General features: G+C 43.2%; 1 protein-coding gene across 3 annotated transcripts in view; it reads right to left on the bottom strand.

Moving 5' to 3' along the window:
* Positions 1–13,187, bottom strand: part of ptpra (protein tyrosine phosphatase receptor type A) — a 316,897-nt gene that overhangs the window by 262,176 nt on the left and 41,534 nt on the right. The gene's annotated exons all lie outside the window — the stretch shown is intronic.

A 13,187-nucleotide genomic window follows, 5' to 3' on the forward strand; every position in this document is an offset into this window, starting at 1 on the left:
TTGTTATTGTTATTTATCATAGTCGAATGACACTGCCCAGGCCCATCTCTACATTTAGGATTCTTATATATCATCTCACACAAAATAGAGCACACTGATGATTTTCAAACAGAAATTTGTGGCATTAGATATATCCCTGTCACACACATGGCCACAATGCATAAAATGCATTTAAAAACAATTGGGTGACATATAAATCTTCATTAATAAGATTAACAGAACAATTAAAATTCTGGCTATAGAACAGGGTTTCATAAATTCTAGTTAGTAATGAATATTGGTTGAGCAATTCTATTAACAGGAACTGAGATTAAGATTGCCACATTAAAACCATTATTAAATGAGGGCAATTTCCTGTTTTGAAGAACTTAACCCAACTATGAAAAGCTGCAAACCATGCACGTACACTAGAATTGAAGCTTTGTACTGTAAAGATGCAAACTTTTAGCATTGCATTTCTTCAATTCATAGGCAACTATGTCTTATTCTGCACTCCAACTCCATTGTTTTATTTTAATTCATTCACGGGACGTGGGCTTCGCTGGCTGGGCCAGCATTTATTGCCCATCCCTAGTTGCCCTTGAGATGGTGGTGGTGAGCTGCCTTCTTGAACCCCTGTAGTCCATGTGGTGTAGGTACACCCACAGTGCTGTTAGGAAGGGATTGAAGGAGTGGTGATATATTTCCAAGTCAGGGTGGTGAATGACTTAGAGAGGGACAGCCACGTGATGTTATTCCCATCTATATGCTGCCCTTGTCCTTCTAGATGGTAGTGGTCGTGGGTTTGGAAGATGCTGTTTAAGGAACCTTGGTGAATTGCTGCAGTGCATCTTGTAGATGGTACACACTGCTGCTACTGTGCATCGGTGGTGGAGGGAGTGAATGTTTGTGGATGTGGTGGCAATCAAGCGGACTGCTTTGACCAGAACAGTGTCCAGCTTCTTCAGGGTTGTAGGAGATGCACTCATCCAGGCAAGTGGAGAGTATTCCATCACATTCCTGGCTTGTGCCTTGTAGATGGAGGACAGGCTTTGGGAAGTCAGGTGGTGAGTTACTCATCACACAATTTCTAGCCTCTGACCTGCTCTTGTAGCCACAGTATTTATATGGCTAGTCCAGTTCAGTTTCTGGTCAATGGTAACCCCCAGGATGTTGATCATGGGGGATTCAGTGATGGTAATGCCATTGAACATCAAGGGATGATGGCTGGATTCTCTCTTGTTGTAGAGACACCAGGCCTCAGTTCACTGGGTTCATATTAGAACTCTATTTTCCAAGAGGTATGGGCTAAAATTAGTTCAATTTTTCCTTCTATTCTTTCAGTGGTTCTGAGCGTTGCTGACAAGACCAGCATTTGTTGCCCAGGCCTAACTGCCCTCAAAAAGGTGGTGGCGTCACCTATTTGAACTACTGCAGTCCATCTGGTGCAGGTATATCCACAGTGCTGTTAAGAAGGGAGTTCGTAAGATGATAAGAAATAGGAGCAGGAGTAGGCCATTCAACCATCAAGCCAGCTTCGCCATTCAAAATGATTACAGCAGATCAGACGTGGCCTTAACTCCACTTTTCTGCCTGTCTCCTATAACCCTCAACTCCCTTGTAGGTCAAAAACTTATTCAACTCAGCCTTGAATATATTCAATGACCCAGCCTTCACTGCTCACTGGGGAAAAAAATTCCAAACACTAATTACCATAGGAGAAAAAAAATCCTCATCTCCGTTTTAGCTAAGAGGCGCCTTATTTTTAAACTGTGCACGCTAGTTCTAGATTCCCCCACGAGGAGAGACATCCTCTCAGCATCTAGCCAACAAGCTCCCTCAGAATTTACATCTTTCAATAAGATCACCTCTCATTCTTCTAAACTCCAATGAGTTTCGACCCAGCCTGCTCAAGCTTTCCTCATGAACCAACTCCTTCATTCCAGGCATCAACCGAGAGAACCTTTGAAAGATTTCCAATGCGTAAATCCCTCAAGTAAGGAGATCAAAACTGCACAGTACTGAGGTCTTTCCAATGCCTTGTACATTTGTAGCAAGATTCCATACTCTATTCTCCTCGCAATAAAGGCCTTCCTAATGACGGTGCACCTGCATGCTAACTTTTTGTGACTTATGTACAACACCACCCTCTGTACTGCAACATTCTGCAATCTCTCTCCATTAAATAACATTACTTTTTTATTCTTTGTGCCAAAGTGGACAACTGCACATTTCCCCCACATTATACTCAAGCTGCCAAGTTTTTGCTCACTCGCTTAACCTATTTATAACCCTTTAAAGACTCTCTGTATCCTCCTCAACTTGTTCACCTACTTTTGTATCACCAGCAAATATAGCTGCAATACAGCTGGTCTCTTCATGTAAGTCATGAATATAGATCATAATCAAGAGTGAGGCCCTGGCACTGATCTCTGTGGCATTCCGTTAGTTTGCCAACCAGAAAGTTATTTATCCCAACTGTTGCCTGTTAGCCAATCTTACATTTCTGCTAACATATGACCTCCAAACACCATGAGCCCTTAACCTCTGCTGTAACCTTTTATGTGGCACCTTATCCAATGCCTTTTGGAAATCCATTTACACTACAACAACTGGTTCCTCTTCATCCGATCTGCTGGTTCCATCCTCAAAGAACTCTAATAAATATGTCAAACATAATTTCCCTTTCCCAAAACCAAGCTGACTCTGTTTTCTAGATGTCCTGCTACTACCTCATCAATAATGGATTTGAGGTTTCAGGTTTTTGGCCCGATGACAGCAAAGGAACAGCGATATAGTTCCAAATCAGGACAGTATTGGCTTGGGGGAAAACTTGCAGGAGGTGGCATTTCCAAAAGTCTGCTGCTCTTGTCCTGCTAGGTGGTAGAGGTTGCAGGCTTGGGAGGTGCTGTCAAAGAAGCCTTGGTGAGTTTGCTGCAGTGCATCATGTAGCTGCCACTGCATGCCGGTAGGGGAGGGTCTGAATGTTTAAGGCTGTGGATGAGTTGACAATCAAGGGGGCTGCTTTTTCCTGGATAACGTCAAGCTTAAGAGTTGCTGGAGCCACACACAAATTTGGCAAGTGGAGGGTATTCCATCACACATGTGCCTTGTTGATGGAGGAGACACTTGAGAGTGAGTTACTCGCTGCAGAGTTCCCAGACTCTGACCTGCCATTGTAACCACAGTATTTATATGGCTGGTCCAGTTGCTGGTCATTGGTAACCACCATCACCTCCCATCAACCACACACCCCCCAAGCATGTTGTTGGTAGGCGATTCAGCGATGGCAACACTGTTGAATATCAAGGGAAGATGTTTGGGTGCTTCCGTACTGGAGATGGTCATTGCCTGGCACTTGTGAGGCAAGTAACATTCAAGCCGGGCATCAGCCAAAGCTTGAACACTGCCCAGATCTTGCTGCATATGGACAAAGACTGCTTCAGTATCTGAGAAGTCCCAATGGTACTAAACACTATGCAATCACCACTGAACATCTCCACTTCCGCCTGCCAAGATACACTTGGGAATGAGTATTGCCAGACTCCAACTGAGCAGATGCTGTGTCATTATTTGATTGCTCAATTTCAGTGATAGGCCACTTAGGCGAGTGAGTGAGCTACAAGTGGCCCTCCATCTCAGTGAGCCGCAAGATTGAAATTGCGCATGTGCACTAACCATGACCCCATGAATAAGATTAAATACATTTAATACACGCCAAATATTTCATAATGAGTTCCAGAAAATGCTCAATCATTCAAACATTAATAGAACTATCAACTTCAGAAATATTTAGACTTCCCTTACATCATATTTAGTGTGACTTCTGGTTGGGTCCGTCTTCCACAAGCGCTCTTAGATTAGGACTCAAGGATGTGCAGACACTTCGCAATTCAGCACTGACGTTTCCATCCATTAGACTGTTAGCGCTTCATGCATTTGATGTGTCCCGTACTAGAAAAAGTCTGCTCATATGTCAATCTTTGGGTCAGCATTTATAGCAGCTTTGCAATACAATGCCGGAGAACTGGGCCAGGGACATTCAACCAAAGTTCTCGTATACCTTTCCTCTTCAGCTGGTTAGTCTTCATCCAGGGCACAACATGAATGAATTCCTCCTCAAACTTCCTTTATCAACCCTAAGCCTTGGACATAGAATGCCACATTTGCTCATATTAAATTCAATTGGATTTGAGAGCAACAACAGGAAGAACTTCGGTTCAGAGAGAAGAAAAACGGTTTTCAAAATGCTTGGACAGTGTAAACAGCTCTTGTATGTGAACCGATGGATCATATTCATTTCCTTGATCAGTGTTTTTCCAGCATTTCTTTTCAAATTGGGGAAGTGAGTGTAGTCACTTGAAGGTAAACGAGCAGACATTAACTGCAGGTGGAAAATAAATTTTCTGACACTAGCAACTAGTTTGGTTAAGAGGTGATTTTGCCCCTGCAACACATTCAATGCGTTCAAGTAACCAGTGGTGTAAGCAAGGAAAGCCACATCCAAAATCCAGTTTTCATCTTCTAACTCTGGGTATACTTGAGATTTCTGAGCAAGAAACTGCTTTATTTCAGTAGAAGTGCCAGGAAGCGGTCCAGTACTTGACCACTGCTTAGCCAGTGCACTTCAGTGGTGCACAAATTCCACAAACTGATGGTGATACGGGGGTGAGTGCGTGTGAAGTTAACAAACTGAATCACTTTGTCCATTACAGCTTTCAGTCTGTCTCCCTTGTGAAGTTTAGTGCAGAGCACTTCTTGGTGTATTATGCAATGCACACCAAATATGTCAGGTACACAAGCTTTCAACAAAGCTACAAATCCATGGTGCGTTTCTGTCATGGAGGGGTGGTCATCTGCTGCAACTAATACAACTTTTCTCAAAGGTAACTCATGCTCTTTCAAACAACCAGTAAATGCCTCTAAAAGTAGTGAGCCCTGTGCTCGCCCATGTATTCCCAAGAGATTTAAAAATTCTTCTCTCACGTTCAGATCACTGTCAACACAGCGAACCCATATGTAGAGCTGAGCAATGTTGTTAATATCTTTGTATTCATCCAGTGCTATACCGATAGCTTCAGCTGAATGCACAGTTCTGAAAAGCTGCTCTGCCAGATCGGCAGCTATATCTTGCACTCTGCAAATCTCAGTACACCTGCTGAGTTGCAGGCATTTAACATGTTGGATAATTTCCTCTTGGTTTTTAAACCCAACAAATAAAACATGCGAGGATTCGATGGTGCATTGTTTCACTAATTAGCAATCTGAGAATGGCTTCCCATTTTTTGTAAATAACAAAGCAATATGAAAGTTAGCCAAAGTCACTGTGTCACTCATTTAATGCTCGTCTAAGTACCTGCTTCTGTGTTTCCATGGCTTCCTCCAAATTTGGAAGCTGTCGAGCATGATAGGCAGAACCTACTGGAAATTTTGCTATGGGAGAGGAATGGCATGTTTCATAATGTCTCTTAATGTTGTATTTTTTTGGAACTGATAACAGCTCGTTGCAAATTAAGCAAAATGGCCTCCCTTTCTGTTCAATAACAAAATAATCCAGCTCCCAATTCTCTTTTACCATTCTTCCCTCATCAACACTTTCCTCTTTTTGGCTACTACTTCTCACTCTGTACTTCTTGATTTTGCACTTGATTCTCCTTCTTTATCATGCCGTTTCACCACAAAGCGACCTATTGCCAACTGAACTGGAGCAGCGCTTTGAATGGACGCAGAGGGAGCGCACAGTTCTCAGTCAATGTTGTGTGCAATCAGCACGCACCTCACTTTACGTGCCCTTGCTTTGCTTGCATATCAGTTAACATCAGTAGGAGAAAACCTACGTGGACAGAAACCAGTGGAATGTGGCAACCCTGCGAGTGGGCGACGGCCAACAAAATGTTTCATGGGCCACAGGTTGTCCATCACTGCTCTATTCCCTTCCCCCAATCATCATATCTGCTCCTTTTTGCACTGCTTGGCATTAATTTAAACCTGAATTCAACTGCTGTTAAATTTAAGGCTGGTTCTGCCTTAGTCCAGATTGCCCTGTATGCAAGGCAAAATAGATACATGTACCAGAAAAATGAATCAAACCCCAAGTGATAAAATTTTTACCTGAGTGGATAGTCAAATCCTTTGGCCAACATTTATCCTTCTAAATGACAATGAATATCGAAAAATATATGCAGAAATACCTGCCAAACTGCATCGGAAAATGGTAAATCAACTGAAGGAAATTAGATAAGGCATGACAAACAATAGAAATTCAAATTTACACAGGAAAACAGTGCACCAAATGTGTGCAACTGAAACAGATTCCCCATTATATTGAAAATACTGAACTTTGCATCCTGGATTTAAGCACACCATTGAAAGGATTTTCCAGTGTTCACCAGGTCAATACGAACACACACAAAAACATCCGAAATAGGAGAAGTAGGCTATTCGGCTATCACGGCTAATCCATTTGTGTTTCGGATTCCACATTCCCATCTACCCCAGATAACTTTTGATTCCCTTGACTAACAAGAATCTACCTACCTCTGCCTTAAAAATGACCCCATCTCCACTGCCTTTGGAGTGTTCCACAGAGAGTTCCAAAGATGCAAAACCCTCAAGAGAAAAAAATTCTCATCTCTATCCGAAAAGGGAAACCCCTAATTTTAAAACCGTGTTTTGGACTCACCCGCAAGAGGAAACATCCTTTCCAAGTCCACCTCATCAATATAATTCAGGATGTTATATTCTTCAATCAAGTCACCCCTGTCTTCTAAACTTCAGTAGAAACAAGCCCAGTCTGTCTAGCCTTTCCTCAAGACAACCCACTCATTCCAAGTATGAATCTAATAAACCTCCTCTGAATCGTCTCCAACACATTTACACTCTCCCTTAAGTAAGGAGATAAGGAGACCAAAACTGCACACAATATTCGAGATATGGCCTCACCAATGCCCTGTATAACTGAAGCATAACATCCTTACTTTTATGTTTAATTTCTCTCGTAACAAAGGATAGCATTCTATTAGCCTTCCTAATTACTTGCCATACCTGCATACTAACTTCTTGTGACACATGCACTAGAACACCTAGATCTCTGCATTTCGGTATTCTGCAGCTGTTCTCTATTTAAGTAATACTCTGCTTTTGTATTCTACCTGACAAAGTGAACAACTTCATATTTTTCTGCATTATACTCCATCTGCCAGATTTTTATCCATTCAACCCATCCATATCCATCTGCAACCTCCTTACGTCCTCGTCACAACATACCTGTGTGTCATCTGCAAATTTAGCTTTCAAGCCTCGACTCTCCTCATCCAAGTTTTTGATATAAATTTTAAAAGGCCCCAGTGGGACTCCACACATCACATTGTGCCAATCAGACAAAGACCCATTTATAAAAACAAAAAACTACGGATGCTGGAAATCCAAAACAAAAACAGATTTACCTGGAAAAACTCATCAGGTCTGGCAGCATCGGCGGAGAAGAAAAGAGTTGACGTTTCGAGTCCTCATGAATATTGGGAGAGGGGTGAAATAAAAGCTGGTTTAAGGTGGGTGGGGGGGGGGAGGGGGGGTGGTGTGTGTGTGTGTGTGTGTGTGTGTGTGTGTGGCTGGAGTGGGGGGTGCGGTGGTGTGGTTGTACGGACAAGCAAGCAGTGTTAGGAGCAGACAATCAAAAGATGTCACAGACAAAGGAACAAAGAGGTGTTGAAGGTGGTGATATTATCTAAATGAATGTGCTAATTAAGAATGGAAGGCAGGGCACTCAAGGTACAGCTCTAGTGGGGTGGGGTGGAAAGACTATAGCAGGGCATACAAGATTTAAAAATAATGGAAATAGGCGGGAAAACAAAAATCTATATAAATTATAGGAAAAAACAAAAGGAAGGGAGAAGAAACGGAAAGGGGGTGGGGATGGAGGAGGGAATTTGAGATCTAAAGTTGTTGAATTCAATATTCAGTCTGGAAGGCTGTAAAGTGCTTAGTCGGAAGATGAGGTGCTGTTCCTCCAGTTTGCGTTGGGCTTCACTGGAACAATGCAGCAAGCCAAGGACAGACATGTGGGCAAGAGAGCAGGGTGGAGTGTTAAAATGGCAAGTGACAGGGAGGTTTGGGTCTTTCTTGCAGACAGACCGAAGGTGTTCTGCAAAGCGGTCGCCCAGTTTACGTTTGGTCTCTCCAATGTAGAGGAGGCCGCACTGGGAGCAACGAATGCAGTAGACTAAGTTGGGGGAAATGCAAGTGAAATGCTGCTTCACTTGAAAGAAGTGTTTGGGCCCTTGGATAGTGAGGAGAGAGGAAGTGAAGGGGCAGGTGTTGCATCTTTTGCGTGGGCATGGGGAGGTACCATAGGTAGGGGTTGAGGAGTAGCGGGTGATGGAGGAGTGGACCAGGGTGTCCCAGAGGGAACGATCCCTACAGAATGCCGCTGGGGGGGTGAAGGGAAGATGTGTTTGGTGGTGGCATCATGCTGGAGTTGGCAGAAATGGCAGAGGATGATCCTTTGAATGCGGAGGCTGGCGGGGTGATAAGTGAGGACAAGGGGGACCCTATCAGGTTTCTGGGAGGGAGGAGAAGGTGTGAGGGCGGATGCGCAGGAGATGGGTCGGACACGGTTGAGGGCCCTGTCAACAACCGTGGGTGGAAAACCTCAGTTAAGGAAGAAGGAGGACATGTCAGAGGAACTGTTTTTGAAGGTAGCATCATCAGAACAGATGCGATGGAGGCAAAGGAACTGAGAGAATGGGATGGAGTCCTTACAGGAAGCGGGGTGTGAGGAGCTGTAGTCGAGGTACTGTGGGAGTCGGTAGGCTTGTAATGGATATTGGTGGACAGTCTATCACCAGAAATTGAGACAGAGAGGTCAAGGAAGGAAAGGGAAGTGTCAGAGATGGACCATGTGAAAATATGGAGGGGTGGAGATTGGAAGCAAAATTAATAAATTTTTCTAAGTCCCGACGAGAGCATGAAGCAGCACCGAAGTAATCATCAATGGACCGGAGAAAGAGTTGTGGAAGGGGGCCGGAGTAGTACTGGAACAAGGATACCCCATAAAGAGACAGGCATAGCTGGGGCCCATGCGGGTACTCATAGCCACACCTTTTATTTGGAGGAAGTGAGAGGAGTTAAAGGAGAAATTGTTCAGTGTGAGAACAAGTTCAGCCAGACGGAGGAGAGTAGTGGTAGATGGGGATTGTTCGGGCCTCTGTTCAAGGAAGAAGCTAAGGGCCCTCAGACCATCCTGGTGGGGGATGGACGTGTGGAGGGATTGGACGTCCATGGTGAAGAGGAAGCGGTTGGGGCCAGGGCCAGGGAACTGTTGATGCGACGTAAGGTGTCAGAGGAATCACGGATGTAGGTGGGAAGGGACTGGACAAGGGGAGAGAGAAGGGAGTCAAGATAACGAGAAATGAGTTCCGTAGGGCAGGAACAGGCTGACAGGATCGGTCTACCGGGACAGTTCTGTTTGTGGATTTTGGGTAGGAGGTAGAAGCGGGCCGTCGGAGGTTGGGCGACTATCAGTTTGGAAGCTGTGGGAGGAAGATCTCCAGAGGAGGTGAGGTGAGTGACAGTCCTGGAAACAATGGCTTGATGTTCAGTGATGGGGTCATGGTCCAGGGAGAGGTAGGAGGAAGTGTCTGCGAGTTGAGGCTCAGCCTCCACGAGGTAGAGGTCAGTGCGCCAGCATCCGCAGTTTTTTGTTTTTATCTCTGTCTTTAAAAACCCATTTATGCCTGCTCTGTATTCTGCCAGCCAGCCAATCTTCTATCCATGCTAATATGTCCTACACCATGAGCTTTTATTTTCCACAATGACCTTTGATGTAGCAGCTTATCAAATGCCTTCTGGAAATCCAAGTACAGCACATCTACAGGCTCCCCTTCATCCACAGTGCATGTTGCTCCTTCAAAGCCCTCCAATAAATTGATTAAACATAATTTCCCTTTCACAAAACCATGCTGACTGTTCCCAATTACCTTGAGTTTCTCGAAGAGCCCTGCTATAACCCACCTTAATGATCAATTCTAACACCTTCCCCATGACAGGTGTCAAGCTAACTGGCTATAGTCTCCTGTTTTCTGCCTCCCTCCCTTCTTGAATAGAGGGGTTATATGTGCTACTTTCCAGTCTGATGAAACCTTTCCAGAATCTAGCAAATCTTGGAAAATTAACACCAACACATCTACTACCTCAATAGCCACCTCTTTTAAGACCCTAGGGTGAGGTCCATCAGGACCCAGAGACTTGTCAGCCCACAGCTCCATTGTTTGCTCAATACTGCTTTGCCAGTGATTGTAATTTCACCAAGTTCCCCTCTCCCTTCCACCTCCTGATTTGCAGCTATTACTGGAATGTTTTTTGTATCCTCAAAATACTTGTTCATTTCATCTGCAATTTCCTTTTTATCAACTTTAAACTCCCCATTCCCTCTCTAGAGGATCCACTTTTCCTGTTTAAATACCTGTAGAAACTCTTGCTATCTGTTTTTACATTTCTAGCTAGCTAGAATTTCTTTCTCCTGTTTAAAGAGCAGAGAATGACTAAAAGTTTATATTCTGACCAATCATCTAACCTGCCATTCATCTTTGCACAGTTACATGCCTTTTCCTTAAGTTTGATGCTTTCCTTAACTTCTGCAGTTATCCAAGGATAGTCGGCCCTCCCTAGAGAATTTTTCTTTATAGAGTAGAACCAAATTGGCAAAAATCTAAACAATTTAAAAATGCTAATATCTTCTGTCATATCTAAAACTTAGCAAACCCACCTGCAGCCCCCACTGCTCCTCTTGTCTCGCTTATGAGGGGGTGGGGTGTTGTGGGGTTTCCTGGGAGGTGTGGAATGGAGGATAGGGATGGGATAGCATGGGAGGGGTGGAAAGGGGGTTGACATGGATAGAAGGAATGGGATGGGGATATGAGAGGAATGACATGGGTATGCATGAAAGGGATGGCATGGAAAGGATAAAATAGAATGGTATTGGATGGGGATTTAAAAAATACTATTGCAATAAAGATCCTAATTTCACCGCAATGTTTTGCGGGTTGCTGTTTGTATGTAAGACAAAGCTGTGGCAAAGATAACAGTCAGACATTTGCCTCACTCATATACAAAACTTATCAATTGTGATGAAAGAACATAATCACATACAGAGAACAAGATCTCACTCAGCTGCATTTTCTCCGTGGTTGAATTACTCACTGAAGATGTTGACAGTTTACATTTACATAATGCCCTTAACAAAAGCCTGGGGATACAGAATTGTCTGGATGATAGAGAAAATTGAACAGCAAAGGTGACATGCCACTAATGAAGCATTTCTATTTTAATGAATTACTCAAAATCAAGTGGACTTCTGCACAAGCAGTCTTCTTCAGCCATCAGAAATATGAAACTATCCCATCCACAACAGATCCGCATGTCCTTCATCTTATGTAAAAAGGATGCTGCTGATCATCTGCACAAGCAAATTACTAGAAAAATCCAAATAAATTTTTCGGGTTTTGATAATGTTTAATTCCGCATCATTTAAACCAGCGCAAATAGACAATATTTCACTTCCGATGAGAACTGGTTTAAGGGCAAACACCAACCACATTACTTCAATTCACCTGCTAATAGTGCAAATTCTCTTTTCTGTAATGGTGAGGAAAAAAATTGGGTTCAGCATATATTTTATTTATCAAATAATTGTGGACAAGCAAGTCAATTAAAAGTCTGCATTACTTCAACAGGTGGAAAGTAAAAATGAGCCATCTACGAATTTATTCATGTCAAAGATTCCATCTCACCTATACAGACATATTGCATGACAAAAGTAGTCTCCAATCTGTTAAAATATCATTGCAAACAACTACTGTCATTACCACAGTCTTATTATTAAGTCTTGAAATAGGATGATTTGCTTTTTTTTAAAATAATAGCTGAACACAAAAATGGCATCTAAATATCATCCACCTAGGTATATTTACTAAACATGAACCATGTGTTCAACATGCGCTTCTCCGAATTCATAATGGAATGAACCAGAGTAGGCCATTTCTAACATCATTAAATGAGTCACAGCTCCATTTTGCAATGATCATTAAGTTTCCAGAGCTCAAAATGATCATCTAGAAACTTTTTCCCAGAAAGACATCAATTCACACAAGGGAATAGTACGAGATGACGGGCTCAAGAATGAAATCACAAGCACATCTGTTTGAGAAATTGCCAAAGTACACACCCAAGCAGTCTTTACACAAAACAAAGATCAAAAACTTTTCTGAACCACTACCAGAATGCTATTTTCTCTTCCATGAGTTTGAGAGAATATATATGAACAGAAATTTACGAAACAAAACTCATCTGTAACCTGCGTAACAGGATGATACTAAGCATTGAAAGACAATAGTAAAGACTTCCAACAACTGATTTTACCCTCAACTGATTGCAAAACATTGGGAATAGGTTGGGTTAGGGTTTTGCAACTATAATCATTTGCAAAGGGCCAATATTCCTGATTGTCGTTGATTGGGGGAGAGTGGATTTTAGTAATATAAGGCAGGATCTGGCAAAGGTAGACTGAGAACAGCTACTTGTGGGGAACTCTACAGAAGAGCAGTGGGGGGGGGGGCGTTCAAAAAGGAAATGGGGAGGGTACAGGCTCAACATGTTCCCTCGAGGGCAATAGGAAGAAGTAACAAGCCCAGAGAACCATGGATGACCAGAGATATTCAGAATACAATGAAAAAGAAAAGAGAGGCTTTTAGCAGGTACAAGGGGAGCAAATCAGCGGAGGCATTAGTGGAGTACAGGAAATGCAGGGTGGAGCTTAAGAAAGGAATTAGGAGAGCAAAGAGGGGATATGAGAAAGCTCCGGCTGGTAAAAGTAGGGAAAATCCCAAGATATTCTACAAGTATATCAATGGGAAGAGGATAACCAGGGAAAGAGTAGGGCCCATTAGGGACCAAGGGGGCAATCTATGAGTGGAGCCAGTGGACATCGCTAGAGTGTTGAACGAATACTTCACATCCGTCTTCACCCAAGAGGATGAGGATGAACGTATCGAACTCGGGGAGAGACACAGCGAGGTTCTTGAGCAAATGGAGATAGCGAGTGATAGGTATTGGAGATGTTGGCAGGCTTAAAAGTGGACAAATCTCCAGGTCCGGATGATTTGTGTCCCAGGCTGCTGAGAGAGGCAAGGGAGGAGATCACAGGGGCTCTG

Source organism: Carcharodon carcharias, chromosome 1 (assembly GCF_017639515.1).
Source record: "Carcharodon carcharias isolate sCarCar2 chromosome 1, sCarCar2.pri, whole genome shotgun sequence".
Lineage (NCBI taxonomy): Eukaryota > Metazoa > Chordata > Chondrichthyes > Lamniformes > Lamnidae > Carcharodon > Carcharodon carcharias.